The following is a 7500-nucleotide window of genomic DNA, read 5'->3' on the forward strand; positions in this document are numbered from 1 at the left end:
ATGTTGGCGAAAGATTCTCTCTGGGACTACTTACAAGAGGAGATGGATGTGATGGAAGAAAAATGCCCTTTTTCTCATACAACACAACAGCACTGCTGTTTATATAACACTAATAAAATGTTTTTTCGCTTACATAACAAGTTCGACTTGTCTGAGGAGCCATGTATACAATCGTGGAAAAGTAACCCAGTTAAGCTTGCATTATACTGGTGTAAGCGGCCCGTCAAAAATGACGACTAAATATTTAGACAGATATGCTTACACAGATTCAACCCTTAACCACCCCCTCCCCTTTTTATAACTATATCATTTAAGGAACCTCAAGTTGCAAAGTTTTTTTCTTCAGGAAAATAGACTTATGGCAATTCATTTTGATCAATGAAATACCTCCTTATATTTCATAATCTCTTTTTCTTTATATGTTTATTAATCATGTCATTGTACGGAACAAGATGCTACGTGTAGTTGAAGCCCTGTTGAGTGGTGAGGACATGATGGGAAGAAGAGAGAGTGAGGGGAGGCGGTATGTCTGTTAGGTGGCATTGGCCTTTTAGCCCATACCCAAAGTTTGACCGGAATATGACGAGGGGAACAAGGTCCTACACTGGGAACAAGGTCCTACACTGCTCGTGTGCGTTTAGAAAAGAAAGAAAGAAAATTGCTCATTACATCTCTATACATAAAATTTCAAAATTTTGATTTTCTTATTGTAAGGGGAATATCAACAACAGTTATGTAAAGAGGATTTATGTAGCATCAATAAAAAAGAGAAAATAAGTTAGTGTCCGGAATCACTAATTAGGAACGGCCTTGTGGCGCAACGGACTACGGTCGAGGACAGAATTTTTCACCATCAGCTGTTATCGTGTTTCACTTAATGTGATAAGGAAATTTATGACTGTTTTTATTATTATTAATTTTATTATTTTTAGATGGGAAGATCATCTCAGATTTACATCTTTTAACAATTCCTTAACAATAGTTACATTGTTTTTTTACAATATTATTTAAAAAAGTGTAACTATTGTTAAGGAATTGTTAAAAGATGTAAACAAACCGACGTGAAATGCTGTTAACGTTCGCTAAGACTGTAACGGTTTTTTTTTTTATCTCACGAACCTTTCTGTACTTGTTTTTCAAAAATTTGTAATTCAAAAATTTGTAACCATTTGTTTCCTGAAGGGAGATGGTCCCTTCGAAAGGTAAATAAATTTAATTTTTCATACATTGTGGGTTATTCTATTTATCATAAATACACGGAAAATTTTGTATTTTAATGTATGTTTATATATGTATATATATATATATATATATATATATATATATATATATAGAGAGAGAGAGAGAGAGAGAGAGAGAGAGAGAGAGAGAGAGAGAGAGAGAGAGAGAGAGAGAGAGAGAGAGAGAGAGAGAGTTAACATTACGCATACTATTTCAGTATTCCTGTTGATGACATCAGTCCGAAATTGAAATATTACTACATATTTTCTTGGTTTCCCCACCTATGTCGTATACTGTACTGGGCGGTATTATAATCATTCTTTTTATATATACTATACCCCTTCAACGACACTTTCGACTTGGAAAAATGAAAAAGGTAGTTTTGAATACTGTTGTTTGTTCATAATGGCCAAAAAGGGTTTTATTCTTGGAATATGAATATCAAATTAAGTCTTACGATCAGAGAAGTCTCAAAATAAGTCATAACTCTAAATTTTCCCATTTAAATCCAAGCAGTATAAATACCACTGTTGCTTAATGCGATTGTAATGTTACTTAATAGTATATAAACACCTGTATGTAGTAATAGTACAAACCTCAATTTAACATTGATATTGTCATGAAATTGATGCTTGGCTAACGTTGGGGAGACAGATTATTGGGGCAGTAGCTTCTCACTTCCTCTTGGAATCATAATGGCCAGGAATTATTCTAAAGAAGGATTCGGTATTGGAGACGTGACCGAGAATAACGAAGGTGTGCTTCTGATGTGTCCTCGTTATATCGTTTGTACTTTGATGAGGAATTGTCACAACGCTTCTAGTTGTTCAGCCCCTTCCGTCGGTGTTCTTATATTTATAGAACTTATGTATGTGACCCTTTTTAAAATGATGGCTATATTTTTATATGGATATGCACACATACGCACTACCCTCTCACCAGGGTACGATTAGCCTACCCCCTCTCTCTCTCTCTCTCTCTCTCTCTCTCTCTCTCTCCTTCTCTCTCTCTCTCTCTCTCTCTCTCTCTCTCTCTCTATATATATATATATATACATATATATATATATATATATATATATATATATATATATATATATATATATATATATATATATATTTATATATTATTATTATTATTATTATTATTATTATTATTATTATTATCATTACTTGCAAAGCTACAACCCTAGTTTGAAAAGCAGGATGCTATAAGCCCAGGTGCCCCAACAGGGAAAATAGCCCAGTGAGGAAAGGAAACAAGGAAAAATAAAATGTTAAGAACAGAAACATCATCTAAATAGATATTTTCTATATAAACTATAAAAGCTTGAACAAAAGAAAAGAAAGAGAAACCATATAGAATAGTGAGCCCGAGTGTACCCTCAAGCAAGAGAACTCTAACCCAAGGCAGTGGAAGACCATGGTACACAGGCTATGGCACTACCAAGACTAAAGAACAATGGTTTGATTTTGGAGTGTCCTTCTCCTAGAAGAGCTCTCCTTCCCTTAATTACTTTTTTATCGTTTATTATTAATTTCATATTAGTATATTTATATGGTATTTATTGTATAGATTCTAATTACTTATTATTTATATTAATATATTCCTAATATAGATCTGGATATATTAGTTGATGGAATAATATTATTCAATAGTGCAAGAGGGCCAGCTAACCAATTACCATAGTAAAAATACAACAACTTTGTTTTGGTTTGAATGAAGATAAAGTATGAAATGTAATTCATGCGATGGAAATGTTAGGATCATTTATACCAACGTTAGTAACATTCCAGATATAGAGCAAGCGTGATCAAATATTAGGTTACATTTTGAATAAAAACAAATGAAGGTCAGGTAGATAGCTGGTGAGGGAAATCTTGAAAAGAGCAGCGCAATCCCGAGTTACCAAGAGTGAAGACATAACAAAGGGCCTATTATTATTATTATTATTATTAAATGCTAAGCTACAACCCTAGTTGGAAAAGCAGGATGCTACAAGCCCAAGGGCCCCAACAGGGAAAATAGCTCAGTGAGGAAAGGAAACATGGAAAAATAAAATATTTTAAGAATAGTAACAACATTTAAATAAATATTTCCTATATAAACAATAAAAACTTCAACAAAAAAGAGAAAGAGAAACTAGATACAACAGTGTGCCTGAGTGTACCCTCAAGCAAGAGAACTCTAACCCAAGACAGTGGAAGGCCATGGTACAGAGGCTATAGCACTACCCAAGACTAGAGAACAATGGTTTGATTTTGGAGTGTCCTTCTCCTAGAAGAGCTGCTTACCATAGCTAAAGAGTCTCTTCTACCCTTACCAAGAGGAAAGTAGCCACTGAACAATTACATTGCCGTAGTTAACCCCTAGGGTGAAGAAGAATTGTTTAGTAATCTCAGTGTTGTCAGGTGTATGAGGACAGAGGAGAATCTGTAAAGAATGTCTGTGTAGGCAAAGGGAAAGAACCGTAACCAGAGAGAAGGATCCAATATGGTACTGTCTGGCAAGTCAAAGGACCCCCTAACTCTCTAGCGGTAGTATCTCAACGGGCGGCTGGTGCCCTGGCCAACCTACTACCTATTATCAGAGAAAAGGGAATTGAAAGGGAAACTCCCGTGGCATGTCATCCCAACTGATGGTGGGAAGTGCAGTGTTATGTTTGTGTATATGAGAGAGGGTAAGGATGATATATTTTATTGTGAAGAGAGAGGCGAGTTGGTTTTACTTGATTTACAATGAAAAAAAAAAGAAAAGTGAATTTAAGGACTAAACAGGGCATTACCTAAGGTGCTGTGAAGTACTTTAATGGAGTATTTAAAACGTTACGTCTCTCGAAGAATTTCATAGGACACAGTTATCTTATTCTAATAGAAACTCGTGAATTTCGTTCCTTTTAGAAGAGTAATTAATTGAAGATGGTGGTGAGGCGTTAAAATGTAAATGCGTTTGACATGAAATATTTAAGAAAATTCATTAATTGGATGGTCCTATCGCTGGGAACTTTTTTTTTTTTAAATGGAATTCTCTGCTCCTGTCGAGTGACAAAGTGTAATTTTTTTCTTATTATAACAATTAGTGCCAGAGTTTATTAACATGGGGACTTCTGCTCTTAACTGATAGTAATCTTATTAAACTCAGGGGAAAAGCTTTTGAATAATGCTTGTATCTTTGAAAAGAATTTTATGCCAATTAGAGAACACTTTTTTTTTGTGTTAAAAGAAAATTTGAATCAGGCTGAATATAACTTTTAGCTTCCGCAAAACAATTAAAAAAACCCTAGGTGATGTTTAAAAGAAACTTAGTATGCACATAAAATTAAATTTTACTTTTTTTTCTAATGGAGTTTTGGGTGTTCTCTCTCTCTCTCTCTCTCTCTCTCTCTCTCTCTCTCTCTCTCTCTCTCTCTCTCTCTCTCTCTCTCTCTCTCTCTCTCTAAGGGTCAGAATGTAGGTTGACAACAAGCCAAATTTGTTTTTAAATATTGAGGTAAGTGTCATTATAGTCTTCCACGGGTGGAATCTCCCCATTCAAACATTTTTCCAGCCCACGTATTCCATATCTGGAGGCGATCGTTAGTTCGGTACAAAAGATTGGGAAATCTGTGGCATTAAAGCTCTGCTAGTGGAACTTCAGTAGCTCAAACTTGCAGTGAATATTTTTTATGTTGATCAGACTAACTTAAGTCTCTTTATATAGTTTATAGAATTATATGAAAGATATGTTTTAATGATACTGTTCTGGAAGTATTTTGAATGTTCATTACTTTTCAATTAGTTTATTTATTCTCCCAATTCCTTGCTCTCTGGGCTATTTTACCCCTTTGGAACCCTTGGGCTTATAGCATCCTGCTTTTCCAACCAAGGTTGTAGCTTAGCTAATAATAATAATAATAATAATAATAATGATAATAATAATAATAATATTGGAAGAAAATTCCTTAAGATGCTGTAGTGGAGTTAGAAGCGGTTGCGTTTTAACTTTGTCTTTCTTCCCAAGTATTACAATTACTGTCACTCTCTGTGGCGAGGCTTGACAGCTGTGTTTTGATAACAGCCAAAGCTGGTGAGAGGGATTTTGATATGTGAAAGTTTAAGATGATAGTTCGATTTTACTTTAAGAATGATAAATTGTATTTAACTGTTTATAAAAGTAGCCAGGTGCGCCCTCGCTGTTGTTGGTTTAAGTATTATTATTATTATTATTATTATTATTATTATTATTATTATTATTATTATTATTATTATTATTAACAACTAAGCTGCGACTCTAGTTGGAAAAGCATGATGATATAAGCCATAGGGCTTCAACTGGGAAAATAGGACAGTGATGATAGGAAATGAAAAAAGAAAATAGTTAGAATTGCTTCCCAGAGTGTACAGTCGACCAAGAGAACTCTAACCCAAGACTGTGGAAGACCATAATACAGAGGTTATGGATCTACCCAAGGCTAGAGAACAACGGTTTGATTTTGGAGTGCCCTTCTCCTAGGAGAGGTGCTGACCATAGCGAAGAGTCTCTTCTACCCTTACCAAGAGAAAAGTATCCACTGAACAATTACAATGCTGTAGTAAACCCTGAGTGACGATGAAATTTTTTTCTTCTAATTTTATTGTCAGGAGTAAGAGGAAAAAGGAGAATGTGTAAGGAATAGGCCAGACTATTCGGTTTATGTGTAGGCAAAGGAAAAATGAACCTTAACCAGAGAGGGATCCAAAGTGGTACTATCGGGCCAGTCAAAGGACTCAATAACTCTCTAGCAGTAGTATCTCAACGGGTGGCTGGGGCCTTTATTCTGATCGTGAACATGATAAGAAAAAATTTGCTTGAGAAGTTTTCATAAGTTTTATTAGAAGTTTAGATTTTATAGGAATTGAAACATGCATCGATTACTTTTTGAAAGTTGATTATTTCTGTCAATCCAAATCTTTAAATTTTAAGAATATTTTGGATTTTGGGCTGAATATTGCTCTGATTTTTATTCCACAAAATGTTGGAAAATTCCTTATTGGAATTTCTGCGTATTAAGAGAGAGAGAGGAGAGAGAGAGAGAGAGAGAGAGGAGAGAGAGAGAGAGAGAGAGAGAGAGAGAGAGAGAGAGAGAATTACCCTCATTACGTTAATTGATGAGTAAAGTATGAGCTCATTTCCTGAGAAAGGTCCAGAGAAGGAGTTTGCCAAGGCTTTGGCCTTAATGGATTCCTTCCATCAGTACAGATGACTGACGGAGTTGATGGTCCGGAAGGGAATTCCTGACCGTCTTTCCAGCTGTTCCAGCTGTTTTGTGAAGGATTCATTGGTAAACGATTACTTTCTTTGAGCAATTGTTTTTCGAAATCTTCTTTTTCGAATATTTTGTATTTCGATCAATTCTGAGTTCAATTGTTTTCGAAAGCTGCCTATTCGAGTATATTGTATTTCGATCAATTGTGTGTTCGAACAAATGATTTTCAAAGGAAAAGTTTTATAAGAATTGTATTTCGAATATTTATTTTATTCAAAAAATGCTTATTCCAACATTGTGTATTTCTATCAATTGTGACTTTGAACAATTATATTCAAGAAAAATTGTTCTCGAACAAATAGTTTTTTTAAAGGTTTGTGAAACATTTGTATTTCAGATAATTGTTTTTCTAAAACTGATTATTCGAATATTTAGCATTTTGATCAATTGAGATTTCGAACAATTATACATCGGAACAGTAGTTTTTGAACAAATAATTTCAGTTACAGTCAATTGACAAGGTCTGTTGAAGTTACTTAATAAATATATGAAACTACTTTTACACCTGTGAATTAGAAGTCACTGCCATGATTGTTTAGTGCGATTTTGTTAAGATTTCTAAAAGTCTTTTTGCACTTGTCTATATGTAGATATAATTTAGTTTTAAATATATAATTTATATGAATATATTTTTCTTTATGTCTACAGCCTTTACCTATCTCTATAGACAATGACCCTAAATGTCAGGATGCCTGAAAACCTTAAATCAAGTCCCTTTTGAGAAATATTGATTTTATTTAGGTTTCCGTTAAGGTAAATTTAATTTTGGTTATTGTAAGGATCCTTAAGCTTACAAATTGAAATTGAAATTTTTTGTTTATGTTACCATTTCAGGAATGGCGATCTCGTTTTCCTTTCTATGGGTTTTAGAATCGGAAAAGATTCCATCAAAATACTCAAATGAAATCCCTCAAGGGCTTTCGACGTTAAAGTTTAACCCTTTCAAAGTAATTTGTGGAACGGGAAGAAATTTGGTCAGCAATTTCATTCCAACT

This window comes from Palaemon carinicauda, chromosome 43 (genome assembly GCF_036898095.1).
Source record: "Palaemon carinicauda isolate YSFRI2023 chromosome 43, ASM3689809v2, whole genome shotgun sequence".
NCBI classification, from domain to species: domain Eukaryota; kingdom Metazoa; phylum Arthropoda; class Malacostraca; order Decapoda; family Palaemonidae; genus Palaemon; species Palaemon carinicauda.